Here is a 17,238-nt window from a genome sequence, read left to right as displayed (position 1 = left end):
GTAACTACTTGTGTTTGCGTGTGCTCTTTTCTTTACTTAATTCCGCTGCGTATTTTCGACTCTATTTTAAATCGAACGAAATAGTCACGAGCGCTATTCACCCCCCTCTAGCGCTTCTCGATCCAACAATTGGTATCAGAGCGGGGTTGCTCTGAATTGGTACAACTACCGTTCGAGCATTTTTTTTCGTCGCTTTCTCGTTCATTTTTTTCCCTCCAAAATTATTTTCAAAAAATTCATTTTCATCTCTTCACGATTTATTAGTATTGATAAAATATCAAATTTGAAAAAATTTAAAATAATATTTTTAATAATATTTTATTATTTTTTTCTTGAAATTCTTAAATTTCTATTTCTATCCTTTCCCGCACTACTGATCCAAGACCAAGTCTTGGAACAAGTTTTATTGTGTTTATTTTGCGAGATTCCTTCTTAATGACCTACGAAGATGGGTACAACTCACATGCCTACCACTTCTGTCCGGTGAAAATTTTAGATACTGGAAAGACCAGATGGAGCACCAATTGAAGATCGAAGCAGAAATATGGACCATAGTCCATATTGGATTTATTCTCCCCATCGAAGAAGGTGTACCCATCACCTGTGACAAGTGGGATGCACAAACAATACGAACATTCGAGGCAAATGCAAAAGCAACATGGATTCTCCTATGCGGACTAACAAATTCAGATCTTGATTGAGTTGGAAAGTTCAACAATGCTAAGGAGCTTTGGAAGAAAGTGCTCAAGATTTATGAGATCCCTTCAGAGCCAGAAGATCAAATAGAACCTGAGTCCGAATCTGAAATTGAATCCCCAGAGTCAACCTCCGAACCAGACTCAGAAGAATCAGAGCAAACCGATTTCATAGCACTGATGGCCAAAGACAAGATATCTGAACCTGAGTCAGAATTTGAAATGGCAACAGTCAAGTGGGAGGATCCTATCATGGATCTAAAAGGTAAAATTGTAAATTCAAATTGTAAATCTCTCATAACCTGTTTTAAGTGTAGGGAGAGAGGGCACTATAGAAACGAATGCCCCACTCGTAAGACTCGACCGACACAATCTGAGGAGAAGGAGAAAATGATTAGGAGAGGGAAGAAACACATTAAATGCTTCAAATGCAAACTAATGGGTCACTGCAAAAGACAATGCCCAGAAAGAAGACCCAAGAATCCAGAGGAAGAAATCAAGGTTAGTACATTTACATTATATGAAAATCCAGTTTTTGCAACACATGATTGCACTAGTTTAACTAATCCTGCTTACTCTAGTATAGATTTCTCTTCAAAATTAGATATGCATGCTAATAATGTAATGAATAAAATTAATTCAAATAAAAATAAGAAATTAACTCTTAGAAAATTAGAAATACAAAATAATATTTTAAAAGATAAAATTGATAAATTAGAGAAGATTGTTAAAATTTAGTCAAATCATGAAATCTAGACTTGAGTTATAAGTCTAAAGTAAAACTTAAACACTACATACCAAGCTAAAATCAAGTACTTTTTATTTACTAAACTTAATTTAAATATAACCAAAATCTAATTAATAAATAATTAAAAATTATCTTAACAAATAAATAATTAATTAAATTCATCTTAATAAATAAATAAATAAATAATTATCTTAACAAATAAAATTAAAGGAATATAATCAATAATGGAGGCTCTAGAATAGCTAGCACCTCTAAAAGGAATCTACCCTGTTGGTGCAACATCCCTTAGGTCAAGGTTGACCTGGTTGACCAAGCTTGAGTCTTGGTTTGGGTTTCGATGTTTGACAATGCAAGGTTGATTGAAGAAGAGTCAAGTAGGTCAAGGATGACCGGATACTTGACTGGGAAGTCCTAGTGAGTGAAGCTAGGCATGAGGAAAATCCTGATGAGTGAAGCCAGGTGAAAGACCTAGTGAGTGAAGCTAGGCAATTGGGAAGTCCTAGTGAGTGAAGCTAGGCAGGAGGAAAATCTTGGTGAGTGAAGCCAGGTGAAAGACCTAGTGAGTGAAGCTAGGCAATTGGGAAAGTCCTGGTGAGTGAAGCCAGGCAAGAGAAATCCAAATGGGTCAAGGTTGACCAGACATCTGGTGAGAGTCCAAGTAGGTCAAAGGGATTGACCGGATACTTGGCACGAGAAAGAAAAGTCCAAGTAGGTCAGAGGGACTGACCGGATACTTGGCAAGAAGAGAAAAGTCCAAGTGGGTCAAAGGGATTGACCAGACACTTGGTGAGAGAGTCCTAGCTGGTCAAGGGTGACCGGATGCTAGGTCTTATGTACCAACAAGTCATGGTTGACTAGATGTTGGTTTAGGGGGCTTTAGACTTGGTTTTAGGCAAAAACCAAGATCTGGATTGATCAGCCGATTGATCCAGCAGGTTTGGATTGATCCGTGGATTGATCCAGCAGGTTTGGATTGATCCGTGAATTGATCCAGCAGGTTTGGATTGATCCGTGGATCGATCCAGCAGATCTGGATCGATCAGTGGATCGATCCAGAAGATCTGGATCGATCCGTCGATCGATCCAGTGAGTCCCCGCGAACAGAACCCCTCTGGATCGATCCAGAGGTCCCAATCGATCAGTGGATCGATTGGGGCGCTGCTGCTTCGCGCGATAAGCGCTGGATCGATCCGTGGATCGATCCAGGCATTTTTCCAGAGCATAGAGGCACTCTGGATCGATCCGTGGATCGATCCAAAGCCTCCCCGATCGATTGGGAGCAATCCAATCGATTGGGATTCGACCGTTGGCGTCGTTTATAGCTGTTGGCGTGCGATTCCTTCAGCATCACTTCATAGATTCATTTCAGATCTTCACCAGCTCCTCCACAACTCTTCTCAAGCTCGAGATCGCCAGTTCTTGAAGGTTCTTGGAGGCTCTTCCAAGTCAAGAGGCGGATCAAAGCAAGAAGAAGAAACTAGGGTTAGGGTTTGTGCACTCATTGTAAGCTTGTATTTCTTTACTACCCTTTCTTCTTCTTGTATTGAGTCTTGTAGGGCTTCTCCGCCCTTGGTAGTTACCATAAAGGAGAGTTTCATTAGTGGAGGGTGCGTGCGTTGTGTGGATCCTTGGATTAGTCACCTCCCTTGGAGGTGGATACCAAGTAAAATCCAAGTGTTAGCGTGTTTGTATTTGTTTCTTTGTATTTCCGCTGCACATCCTTGAAGAAACAAGCAACGCCGAGCAACGAGCACGCGAAGAGCTATTCACCCCCCCTCTAGCTACTTTTCGGTCCTAACAAGTGGTATCAGAGCGAGGTCGCTCTTCACCGGAATCATCGCCGGAAGGGTCAAGCATAACAAGAAGAGCTAGAGGGTGAAGAAGTTGAAGCAAATTCATCAAAAGTCAAAGATTTCAAGAAGCTCAACTTCAAGATGCAATTCCAAGATGGACTTGGATTTGACACAAGGGTGGCTCCACCGTACACATCCACAAGCTTCGATTCTTGGAAATCAAGAATCGAAAATTTTCTTATGATGGAGATAGAGCAATGGTTTGCTCTAATGGAAGGCTTCAAAGCTCCAACAAACTCCAAGGGCAAGCTTCTCAAGAAAAGAAAATGGAGCTTGGAGCAAATTCAAAGGAGCGAGGCAAATGATAAAGTGACCAAGCTTTTGGTCAACTTATTGCCTAGCCACATTTTGGCTCAAATCGGAGAATTCAACGATGCCAAGGAGCTTTGGAGCAAATTGGCAACAATCCATGAAGAACCCTCCACTGTACCGAATCAAGAGGAATCCAAAGAGGGAGACTCATTGGAGCGAGATCAAGAGGAGGACTCCGAGGTTGAGAGATGCTCAACCTCCGAAGAAGAAGTCCAAGAAGAAGCTTCATCTTCAAGGGAGTGCAATGAAGAGAACAAGGAGGGAGCATACTCCTTGTTCCATGTACAAGATGATGAAGCCTCCACCTCTAGGATTGAGGGGGAGCAATCTTCATTGACACCGGATCAAGAGCAAGAAGAATCGTCTACATCCGGGTCAAGAAGAGAAGAGGATGAAGAAGCTTCCACCTCCACAAGTCAAGAAAAATCAAATGGAGGAGTATCACTATCGGATCAAGAGGAAGCCTCTACATCCACATCACATGGAGGAGAAAGCACCACCCCTACACAAGAAGGTATAAATGTTTCAATTAAAAATAAAAATCATATAATATGTTTTGAGTGTAGGGAAAGTGGGCACTACAAGAGCAAGTGTCCCAACTTGGCCAAGAAGAAGGGTCAAGTGACACAAAAGGGCAAGGAGAAGCCCAAGGAGACCACTCCCGGGACAAAGAAGAGCAAGGAGCACATTGTGTGCTTCTTGTGTCAACAAAAAGGGCATTACCGAAGTCAATGCCCTAAGGGGAAGAAGATGGTCAAGGCTCAAGGAGGCACTAGTCAAGGGGGAGCCTCCAAGGTAAAGAAGAAGGTAACATTTATTGAGTCTACCCCTTTACGTTATGGTAAAAAGCATAATAGTTCAAATTTTTACCATTTTAATGCAATTTACCATAAGAATAGAAAGCATGAGGGCATTAAGGAAAAGCATGTGGCCCTACATGCCAAGACTACCCAACCTAAGGTTAGGAAGGTAGATAGACATTTGGGCAAAAACACTAAGGATAATAGATACAAGCCCAAGAATAAAAATGCTCATGGATCAAATGAAAAATCAAATACTAAGTACTTAGTAAGGGAAAATCAAGTCTTGAGGTCAAGACTTGATAAATTAGAAAAGACCCTAAAAAGATTGGAAAATATCCTATTAGGGCAAAATGAGCATAACATAGGTTTAGGGGTACAAAAGTCATCCAATGACCATAGAGGTTTGGGATACAAACCCAAAGCTAAAAAGGATGTGCCTAGTTATCATAGGGTTCCATATAGTTATGGAACAAACCCTAAGTCTAGAGGTCAAGTCAAGGATACAAGGGAAGATATCCCTAGAAGTATCTTTACAACCAAAGTGACTAAGACTTCTAAGAAGTCTAAGAAAGTCACCAACAAGGTCACAAGGGAGGCTATCCCTAGAGTTGACCTAGAAAAGGTGACCAAGGCTTCTAAGAAGCCAAACAAGGTCACTAGGAAGGTATCTAGGGAAGTTATCCCTAATGAATACCTAGAGCATCCAAGGAGCACCAATAGGTGTTGGGTTCCTAGGAGCATTTTCTCTACCCCATAAATGGGTTAGAGAGTGTCCACTCTAAGTGAAAGGGTAGTTAACCCAATCATGAAGAAATTGACACTCAAGGAGCATTTTCAAGGTTTTTGTTAACCTTTGAAAATGAAATTGAATTATTATTTACTCCTTGAAAGAGTAAAATGTGCCTAATGGTGAAAAATTGATTTTATCTTAAAATGACATAAATTGGGAAAACCTAGAGAAATACCAAGTTGGGATTTTGGTATTCTCTTAGAAATTTAAGGCCATCCAGGCCTTGATTTATGTGATTATTCTTGAGGGAAAATGGAATATGCCAACATTTGAGGATATGCTTAATTTTTAAGTGGCATAAACAAATCAAGAGAAACAGAAATGTCAATTTAGGTTTTGGCATTTCTTTGAAGCATTTAGGGCAATCTAGGTTTAACGTTTTAAGTTAAAACAAGTGAGATTAGCTAAGTGGGTAAGGATACTTAGAAAGGTAATTTAGGTATATTTTATTTATGCTGAATCTTTCCATGATTGTTTGCCCATTATATGTCATGACATCATGTTTATTTTTGCACTCATACCTTATTATGAAAATACAAAAATACCATGTCATGTCATACATACATCATGTAATTATAGGAATCTTTCTTTTGAAAGTTATTTCATTTTGATGTATGCCATAGCATAATCATGCATTAAGTTTAATTCCTTGTAATTAAGGACAAATGACATTTAACAACACTTATTAACAAGTGACATCCTGGGTGGATGTCTAATATCTCTAAAATGCCTAGATAGATATGCATGATCCCTAGAATTGGGCAAAACCAAATTTTACATCTCACAAAGACCTATAAGATGACTTGTATGTGTTTTGTCCACAATAGATACAAGTGAGATGTTAGGATGATGAACAAAACTCAACATGTTGATTTAGTGCATTCTTTTGAGTTTTAGGTTCATCAAAACACATAGTTATGTATTTTCCCATCATTGGGAAAGCTGATGTACAAGTCATGTGCATTAAGCCCAAGGAATGTGATGGGATATTGGTTTTGAAAATTATTTTAAAAGACTTTTGGAAAACCTTGGTGAAGGCTATCTTTTGATAGTAATCACCATTGAATAGTTAGACACAAACTTGAAGAAAACGCTAAAGTTTTAGCAAGTTTTCAAGCTTGTGTCAATCTTTGAAGATATGATATATTTTCATAGAAAACTATTTTTCCATGATAAAGTATGCCCTAAATAATGTCTACACGAAATTTCATGATTTTTGTATTTTTGTAGAAATTTCTAGGGGTTTCTGAAGTTGGCTGAATTTGAAATTCAGCAACTATCAGAGCTCCGATCGATCCATGGATCGATTGGAGTGTCTGAATCGATCAGTGGATCGATTCAGAAGGCAATTCTAGCGAGCAGAAGCTCGCTGGATCGATCAGCCGATCGATCCAAGAAGACTGAATCAATCGGTGGATCGATTCAGCAGGGTTCAATCGATTGGAACCCAACTCCAATCGATCGAAGATGCTGATTTTGGCTGGGAAAGCTTATTTTCAGCATTTTGAACCTATTTTAGTCTAGGTAACCATTCCAAACCCCTAAAAATACATTTGTATACATAAAAAGGGTGTTTTCGTGTGGAAAACAAGGATGGATTGGTTAAGGAAGTCTAAGTTGAAGTTTAGGTTGAGGTTTGTTTCAAATTTTGAATATTTGAACCTCAAAACTTCTAAAATTGGGTTTCCTAAAGTTTTGGGGATTCCAAGTCATTGTTGGTGCAATGACAGAAGTTACCACCATGTCTTTAGGGGGAGGGACTCTTTAAAGACATGAAAACTATTTTTCATGAACCTTGGAAGGTGGTCAACCTTCCGTTAAGAACATGCTCAAGGTTGAACATTTGAACTTTAATGGGGAGTGGATATCCTCATTGTTCAAGTGGCTTCAAGTGGATAATGCTCAAGGATGGGCATTTGCCTACATTGGGGGAGAATGTAGGGTTAAGGTTAATGAAGGGTATGAGACCTTCATTATCGTGTTGATCACAACGAGTGAAGTTGTGAACAACGATGAGCAACTCTTCAGGGGGAGAGTTTTCAACAAGTGAATTTGTTGATATGTGCCCAAAAATGGGGCATAGTTTGATGTGTGCCAATAGGGGGAGAATGAAAGGGAGTAAGTTAGGCTTTCATTACCTAGAGGGAGTTTGCCCTCTTAGGGGGAGAATGAAGGGCTTAACTTATGTATTCATTACCTAGTGGCATGAAGAAGGTTTAGGCTATGGGATTAGCCTAACTTACATGTGGTATTGTAAATAATAGTGTTGGTATTGTCAAACATCAAAAAGGGGGAGATTGTTGGTGCAACATCCCTTAGGTCAAGGTTGACCTGGTTGACCAAGCTTGAGTCTTGGTTTAGGTTTTGATGTTTGACAATGCAAGGTTGATTGAAGAAGAGTCAAGTAGGTCAAGGATGACCGGATACTTGACTGGGAAGTCCTAGTGAGTGAAGCTAGGCAGGAGGAAAATCCTGGTGAGTGAAGCCAGGTGAAAGACCTAGTGAGTGAAGCTAGGCAATTGGGAAGTCCTAGTGAGTGAAGCTAGGAAGGAGGAAAATCCTGGTGAGTGAAGCCAGGTGAAAGACCTAGTGAGTGAAGCTAGGCAATTGGGAAAGTCCTGGTGAGTGAAGCCAGGCAAGAGAAATCCAAATGGGTCAAGGTTGACCAGACATCTGGTGAGAGTCCAAGTAGGTCAAAGGATTGACGGATACTTGCACGAGAAAGAAAAGTCCAAGTAGGTCGAGGGGCCGGATACTTGGCAAGAAGAAAAGTCCAAGTGGGTCAAAGGTATTGACCAGACACTTGGTGAGAGAGTCCTAGCTGGTCAAGGGTGACCGGATGCTAGGTCTTATGTACCAACAAGTCATGGTTGACTAGATGTTGGTTTAGGGGGCTTTAGACTTGGTTTTGGGCAAAAACCAAGATCTGGATTGATCAGCCGATTGATCCAGCAGGTTTGGATTGATCCGTGGATTGATCCAGCAGGTTTGGATTGATCCGTGAATTGATCCAGCAGCCTTGGATTGATCCGTGGATCGATCCAGCAGATCTGGATCGATAAGTGGATCGATCCAGAAGATCTGGATCGATCCGCCGATCGATACGGTGAGTCCCCGCGAACAGAACCCCTCTGGATCGATCTGTGGATCGATCCAAAGGTCCCAATCGATCAGTGGATCGATTGGGACGCTGCTGCTTCGCGCGATAAGCGCTGGATCGATCCGTGGATCGATCCAGGCATTTTTCCAGAGCACAGAGGCACTCTGGATCGATCCGTGGATCGATCCAAAGCCTCCCCGATCGATTGGGAGCAATCCAATCGATTGGGATTCGACCGTTGGCGTGCGATTCCTTCAGCATCACTTCATAGATTCATTTTAGATCTTCACCAGCTCCTCCATAACTCTTCTCAAGCTCGAGATCGCCAGTTCTTGAAGGTTCTTGGAGGCTCTTCCAAGTCAAGAGGCGGATCAAAGCAAGAAGAAGAAACTAGGGTTAGGGTTTGTGCACTCATTGTAAGCTTGTAAGCTTGTATTTCTTTACTACCCTTTCTTCTTCTTGTATTGAGTCTTGTAGGGCTTCTCCGCCCTTGGTAGTTACCATAAAGGAGAGTTTCATTAGTGGAGGGTGCGTGCGTTGTGTGGATCTTTGGATTAGTCACCTCCCTTGGAGGTGGATACCAAGTAAAATCCAAGTGTTAGCGTGTTTGTATTTGTTTCTTTGTATTTCCGCTGCACATCCTTGAAGAAACAAGCAACGCCGAGCAACGAGCACGCGAAGAGCTATTCACCCCCCCTCTAGCTACTTTTCGGTCCTAACATACCCGATAGGGTAACCAAACACAACCTACCCGGCAGGGTAATTAGGGCTAGAATAAAAAGGGCTAAGTTTAACTTGACCCACGGTACTGGTGAAGTAAGGAAGCTTAGTCTATACATGTCTAGGAAGATATGACTTCGACCTGGTGCATTTGGCTAAGTGGAACTGACCGAAGCTACATTTTATGGATCCTAACTAGTTAGACAAAGGTTTTGTACTAAGTTCAGTGGATATGACTATTTGGAAAACCTCGAAGGCATGGTTACTTTAATGATGTCCAAGTGACTCACCATAGTCCAGAAGTTTATCCAAAGAATATCTATTTGTTGACCCTAAAGCTAAACCTGAATCTAACATAAAGTTAAATCAAACCCTATAATTGAACCTAATTCATCTCACAAAATTATAAGAACCTCCGATTGAAAAATCTAGATCGGGTGAGATGACTAAGGACAAAACTCAAAATTAAAATTAAATTAAATTAAATTAAATTTAAAAATAAACTAAATTAAATTAAATTAAATTAAAATTCTTTTAAAAATCATTTTAAAAATCCTTTAAAAATCCTTTTAAAAACTATTTTTAAAATTCTTTTAAAAAACATTTTAAAAATCCTTTTTAAAATTCTTTTTAAAATAATTTTAAAAAATATTTTAAAAATCCTTTTAAAAACTATTTTTAAAATTCTTTTAAAAAACAATTTAAAAATCCTTTAAAAATCATTTTAAAAATCATTTTAAAAAACATTTTAAAAATCCTTTTAATTTTTTTAAAAAAATTCTTTTAAAAATCATTTAAAAAATCCTTTTAAAAATTCTTTTAAAAATCATTTCAAAAATTATTTAAAATAAAATCTTTTTGAAAATTATTTAAAAATCATTTTGAAAACTATTTAAAAATCATTTCAAAATTTATTTTAAAAAAAAAACATTTCGAAAATTATTTTGAAAATTATTTAAAATCATTTCGAAAATTATTTAAAAATCTTTTTGAAAATTATTTAAAAATCATTTGTAAATCATTTTAGATTATTTGAAATCATTTTAATTCTATAATTAATTTTAAAATCATAAATCTTATTTAATTCTTTAATTATTAAGGTTCCGATCATAATTAACTTTTAAAGGCTAATTAATTTCAATCAAAGTATTAATTTTGTCATCAAAATTCTAAATATTCACTCATTTAAAAATCAAACTTAAACTTATTTTTTAATTAAAATAAAGGCAATTCCATCTCACACTCACTCATAAGCTGAACATGCTTGATAACCTAGAATGAGTGACAATTTTATTTATCCTATTATCTTTTTGTGTTCTAACTCTGTTTTGCAGGAAACTAATATTTTCGTGCAGGGTTAGAACTGACTAGGATCGGTCGACCAAACCTTGGATTCGGTCGACCGAACCTCCAAGCTACCAGATCAGATCTCCAGAAGTTGGACCGGACTCGACCAGGGATCGGTCGACCGGACCTCGGGATCGGTCGACCGAACCTGGGATATGTGTCGACTGGATCAAGCCGAGGTGTGCGAGTCAGAGGAGAATGATCGGTCGACTGGACCTTGGGATCGGTCGACCGAACGCAGGGATAGAGTTTTGACCAGATCGAAGCGGAGTGACAGATCGACGGGTTAGATGCGGTGGAGATCATCTAATCGGTCGACCGAACGTGAGGATCGGTCGACCGATCCGCTTCGGGTCAAAGCTGATCACGAGACTTGGGGATCTGGATCAGACCTTGCAGAGCTATAAAAGGAGGCCTCGAGGTGCAGCTCATATCATCGCATTCGAACAAGAAAACTGTGCTCTTCCGTGTGCTGCTGCTAACGCCTCAACAACGCTCTGCTACTCCAACGAATCAACTCCAAAGTTCTCTATTCTTATTTTCGTTGGTATAATTTCTTTATTGCACTAATTGTACTCTAGATTGTAATAATTCCGATATTATAGTTGTTGCCCACCGAAAGCGGTCAAGGACCGCGCGCCTTCGAGTAGGAGTCGCTATAGGCTCCGAACGAAGTAAAACACTTGCGTCTCTGTGTGTTTGTTTTTACTTTCCGCTGCGTTTCTACTCTGCGTTTTAAAATCGATAAAATAGCCACGAGCGCTATTCACCCCCTCTAGTGCTTTCGATCCATCAATTGGTATCAGAGCGGGGTCGTTTTGAATTAGGGGTGGCAATTCGGTTCGGGTTCGGGTTGACAGGTTCGGGTTGGCAGGTTGGCGGGTTGGCAAATGACAACCTGAACCCGACCTGATTATTAATTCGGGTCAAAATATTCAACCTGAATCTGATCTGTTTATTTGCACTTGACCCGAACCCGACCCGTTTGACCCGTTTAACCCGTTTAACCCGTTTAACCCGTTTAACTCGTTCGACCTGTTTGACCCGTTTAACCTGTTTGACCCGTTTGACCTGAATATGACCTGAATTCATTAAATAAAATTTGTATATTTAATTAAAAATTAAAAATAACATTTATCTACACAAATTGAAAATTCATATCATAAATGATAAGTCATAGCAACATTGCAATCAATAGCATAACATATCTCTATATTTAGGGTTTTTAACTTTTTTAAATTTGTAATTTTAGTTTAAATTTATAATTATTTATAAACGGGTTCGCGGGTTGTAATTGGGTCATTTCAGGTTGACCCGAACCCGACCTGTTTATTAATTGGGTCAAATGGGTCGACCCGATTTCGACCCGAACCCGAAACTACCCAACCCTAACCTGATTTTTTCGTGTTCGGTTCGGGTCGTGTTTTCGTGTCGGGTCAAAAATTGCCACCCCTATTTTGAATCGGTGCAACCACCATTCAAAATAAATTTTTTCGTGGTATTTTCAGATTTTACAGAGTCAATTAGAATTTAGCTTTATAGCTATATTCTAATTCTTTTCTCGAATCGGTTTTTGCTCGAGGTTGGTGCAACACCACCCGAGTTCGTATTCTGTTTTTATATACTTCCCGCACTACTAATCCAGGACCAAGTCCTGGAATTTTCTTGTTGTTTATTTCTTTTTAGTTAATCTGAAATAGCTCTTCAAGATGGCTACAGTACAACCCGCCCCCCGCTATTCACCGGAGACGACTTCGGGTACTGGAAGGGTCGGATGGAGGCATATCTCCAGACTCATTTTGAAGTCTGGATGATAGTCAAAACCGGACTCCAACTACCAACTGATAGCGCCGACAAACCACTACCATACGAGGGCTGGGACGCATCTCTGATTAAGAAGGTGGAAGCAAATGCCAAGGCAACCTGCACCCTCCAGTGTGACCTATCAAAAGAAGAACTCAACCGCGTCGGCCCCTTCAACAGTGCCAAGGAGTTGTGGGAGAAGCTCATTGAACTTCACGAAGGAACGTCTGACACTAAAGTAAGTAAAAGAGACATAATCTTTAATAAATTATTTAATATCAAACAGTGCCAAGGGTAGGGGCGCTGCCCCTGGCCCCGCAAGGGGATCCGTTCCGCGATTGCGCCCGAAACCACTAAACGAGTCCGCCGGGAAATTTTACTCGTAAAAATTGTAAAAATTATTTTTAAAATTACAGAAAATTATGACAAATATATAATTTTAAATTATATATTAAATTTTGTGATAGTCATGGCCCAAAAACCCAATGTGATTGGATTGTGTTGTAATTCATAATACGGCCTGCGTGCCGTTATGTGTTTGCGAGTGTTGTATTATATTCGCGACCTGCGCGTCATGCCTTCTCTTATATTCTTGTTGTAAATTAGTTAGACTCGAATGTAACTCGAGTTTCAAATTGTAATGTACAAATTGGAGCGGTGGAGGGTCCACACGAGAAGGAGTTCCGAGGCGGGCACGAGCAACACAAGGTGGTCAAAGGGAGGAGCTTGGAGAAGCTGTTGACCCTAGGTTGACCATTCGATCTTCTCATTGGCTTGAGAAGATCGTAGTAGGGCCATGACTAAATCACAAATAGATTAATTAGTTAATTGCTTATGTATATGATGCATGTTTAATAAGTAATTAATTAATTAGTGCCTTACGATTAGATTAGATCTAAGTCGTGCACATGATGCACCCTTGTGATTAGATTAGATCTAAGTTGTGCACAAGATGCATCCTTTTCGATTAGATTAGATCTCGATCGAACCAACTCTAAATGGCTAACCGTGCCGTGATACCTATCACTACCTCGATCACATGTATTGTTAAATCTGCCAAAGCAGAGCAATACATATTATCTTGGTAGGGTACGGAGGGACAATCTTGGTCCCGCCTATCAACGCATGGGTGAATACAAACTCAATTAGATTGAGTATTCCTAGTTGCTCGGTTAGATCGAGTCAACTATAGACATTCTTCCAACGGTTGGAAAAGATAGGTCAAAATCACATCTATATTAACTCTCGGGCGTATTAGCCAAAGCTAACTCGAGTTTTAATATAAATGTAGATATTGATTTTATAAACAAGAGTTGCATAGAGATGTAATTGGTAATCGTTACCTACCGATCATACTAAGCCTTAGGCGTATTAGCCAAAGCTAACTCAAGGATTAGTATGATGTGGATCTTGTCCCACAAGAATTATAGAATTCAGTGGGAGCATCATTTAATTAAAGGCCTAATTAAATGATTTTAAGAATATGAAATTTATTTCTGCAAATTTTTCTGTTGTAGATAACTATGACGTCGAACACGAATTCCTTCTCCCTGCGATCTGTCCTTGAGAAGGACAAGCTCAACGGAGCGAATTTCCTGGACTGGTACAGGAACTTGAGAATAGTTCTCACCCAAGAACGTAAACTGTACGTTCTGGAGCAGCCCATTCCGGAGGCTCCTCCTGCCAATGCCCCGCGAGCCGACAAAGATGTTTATAAGAAGCATCAAGACGACGCATTAGATGTGTCCTGTCTAATGCTCGCGACCATGAACTCAGAGCTTCAGAAGCAACATGAGTTGATGGGCGCTTATGATATGGTTAAGCATCTTCGCCAACTATATCAGGGACAAGCGAGACATGAGAGATTTGAGATCTCGAAGGCACTGTTTCAGTGCAAGATGTCAGACGGGGCTCCTGTAGGCCCTTATGTACTCAAGATGATTGGGTACATAGAGAACCTACAAAGACTGGGGTTCCCACTTGGCCAAGAGTTGGCTTGAACTTGCAGTCCTTGCCGGATAGCTATAGTCAATTGTTCTCAACTATAACATGAACGAGAGCCACTGCCCGAGCTACTTAGTATGTTACTACTGAGATTAACCTTAAGAAGGTTAAGCCCATTCGGATGGTCCGAAGCACAAGGGCAAGGGCAAGCCCAAAGGTAAGGAAAGTCCCAAACCAAGGGCAAAGGCAAGGCACCAAGTCTAAAGGAGGGTTGCCAAGGATGCTACCGCTTCCACTGCGGTCGACCGGGCACTGGAAGAGGAACTGCAAGGTATACTTGGAGGATCTAAAGAAGAAGCGAGTGAGACTTCCACTTCAGGTATATATGTTATAGAAGTCAATCTATCTATTTCTACATCATGAGTATTAGATCTTGGATGTGCTTCTCACATTTGTACTTGATGTGCAGATAGCAGAGCATTGACAAAGGGCGAGGTGGACCTACGAGTAGGCAATGGAGCACGGGTTGCTGCTGTTGCTGTAGGGACTTACCATCTATCTCTGCCCTCTGGGCTTGTACTAGATTTAGACGATTGTTATTATGTGCCTGCTCTTATTAAGAACATAGTTTCAGTTTCTTGTTTGGACAAGAAAGGTTACTTTTTAATAAAAGACAAATGTTGTTCTGTTTAAAAGATATGTTCTATTGTAGTGCACCACTAATAAACGGACTCTATATTCTAGACCTTGAGAGCCCTATCTATAACATTAGTACCAAGATGTTCAAGTCAAATGACTTGAACCAAACCTATCTCTGGCATTGTCGCTTAAGTCATATAAATGACAAGCGCTTATCCCAGCTCCATAAGGATGGTTTGCTGGACTCATTTGATTTTGAATCATATGAGATATGCGAGTCATGCCTACGAGGCAAGATGACCAAGACTCCCTTTAGTGGGCACTGAGAGAGCGATCGATTTGTTAGGACTCATACATAGTGATGTATGTGGCCCTTTCAATGTCATTGCTAGAGGCGGTTATAGATACTTCATCACATTTTCTGATGACTTCAGAGATATGGTTATGTGTACTTGATGACACATAAGTCCGAATCCTTTGAAAGTTCAAAGAATTCAAGAATGAAGTTGCAGAACCAACTTGGCAAGAGTATTAAAATACTTGATCGGATCGAGGTGGTGAATACTTAAGCCATGAGTTTCGTGACTATTTAGCTGAGTGTGAGATTCTATCTCAACTCACTCCTCCTGGAACACCACAGTGGAATGGTGTATCCGAAAGGAGGAATCGTACCCTATTAGATATGGTACGATCTATGATGAGTCACACTGATCTTCCGACATACCTTTGGGGCTATGCTCTAGACACGGCAGCTTTCATTCTCAACCGAGTTCCATCCAAGGTCGTGATAAAGACACCATATAGGATATGGACTGGGAGAGATGCCCAGGTGTCTTTCATGAGGATTTGGGGTTGTGAGGCTTACGTTCGATGTCAAGTCTCAGACAAGTTAGGACCCAAATCCGACAAGTACTATTTTATCGGATAACCCAAGGAAACTAAGGGATATTACTTCTACATTCCCAGTCAGCACAAGGTAGTTGTGGCAAAGACTTTGTTTCTAGAAAGACTAGTGGGAGCACGTTCGATCTTGAAGAAGTTCAAGATGCGAACAATAGCACTGATGCCTCGATGGAAATTGAACTGGAACCACAAAGTGTTGTGGATGATGTTGTTCCACAAGGAGTTGAGGAACAACAACCGGTTCAAGTAGACATACCTCTTCGCAGGTCTGATAGGGTACATCGTCAGCCTGAGAGATACTCATTTCTCTTGTCTGACCATGATGACATTGTGCTCATAGAGGATGAGCCTACCACCTATCAGGAAGCTGTGATGAGACCAAATTCCGAGATATGGCAGATGGATGTCAAAACCGCGTTTCTGAATGGAAACCTGCTTGAGGATGTGTACATGACACAACCTGAGGGTTTTGTAGATCCACAGCATACTAGCAGAGTATGCAAGCTGCATAGGTCTATTTATGGACTAAAGCAAGCTTCTCGGAGCTGGAATCTTCGATTCGATGATGCAATCAAACAGTTTGGTTTCATCAAAGACGAAGATGAGCCTTGTGTCTACAAGAAGGTTATAGAGAACGCAGTTGTCTTCCTCATATTGTATGTGGATGACATACTACTCATTGGGAAGGACATCCCTATGCTTCAGTCTGTCAAGACCTGGCTAGGGAGTTGCTTCTCAATGAAGGACTTAGGTGAGGCATCCCGCATTCTAGGGATACAGATCTATAGAGATAGATCTAAGAGATTGCTTGGCCTAAGTCAGAGTACATACATTGACAAGGTACTCCTACGGTTTGCCATGCAGAACTCCAAGAAGGGATTTCTGCCGATGTCACATGGCGTGAGTCTTTCGAAGACTCAAGGTCCCTCTTATAGAGAGGAGAGAGACCGCATGGATCAGACCCCTTATGCCTCAGCCATAGGGTCTATCATGTACGCCATGCTATGTACTCGACCTGATGTCTCGTATGCTTTGAGTATGACGAGCAGATACCAGTCAGATCCAAGTGAAAGTCACAGGATAGCGGTCAAGAATATTCTTAAGTACTTAAGAAGGACTAAAGAATATTTCTTGATATATGGAGGCAATGATGAGCTAACTGTAAAGGGTTACAGTGATGTCAGCTTCCAGATCGATCAGGATAATTAAAGATCACAGTCGAGGTTCGTGTTTTGCTTGAATGGTAGTGCTATGAGCTGGCAGAGTTCATAGCAGTTCTACAATGTTTCCATCTCATTCGAGAGATTATCGATAGAGGAGATGTGGAGATTTGCAGAGTACCTATAGAGGCTAACATCGTAGATCCCTTGACCAAGGCTTTGGCACAGAGAAAGCATGATGGTCACACTAGGTCATTAGGCCTTAGAGCCTATATTGATTGGCACTAGTGCTAGTGGGAGATTGTTAGTTAGAGCCCTAGAGCCAATCATTTGATGATTATATGGACTCATGTATATCATATTCTTGTATATATATTAAGGCATTTGGTTTTTTGGTTATTATGCTTATTTGTATTAGTGC

The sequence above is a fragment of the Zingiber officinale genome, chromosome 2A (assembly GCF_018446385.1).
Source record: "Zingiber officinale cultivar Zhangliang chromosome 2A, Zo_v1.1, whole genome shotgun sequence".
In the NCBI taxonomy this organism is placed as follows: Eukaryota; Viridiplantae; Streptophyta; class Magnoliopsida; order Zingiberales; family Zingiberaceae; genus Zingiber; species Zingiber officinale.
This window is presented reverse-complemented; position numbering follows the sequence as displayed.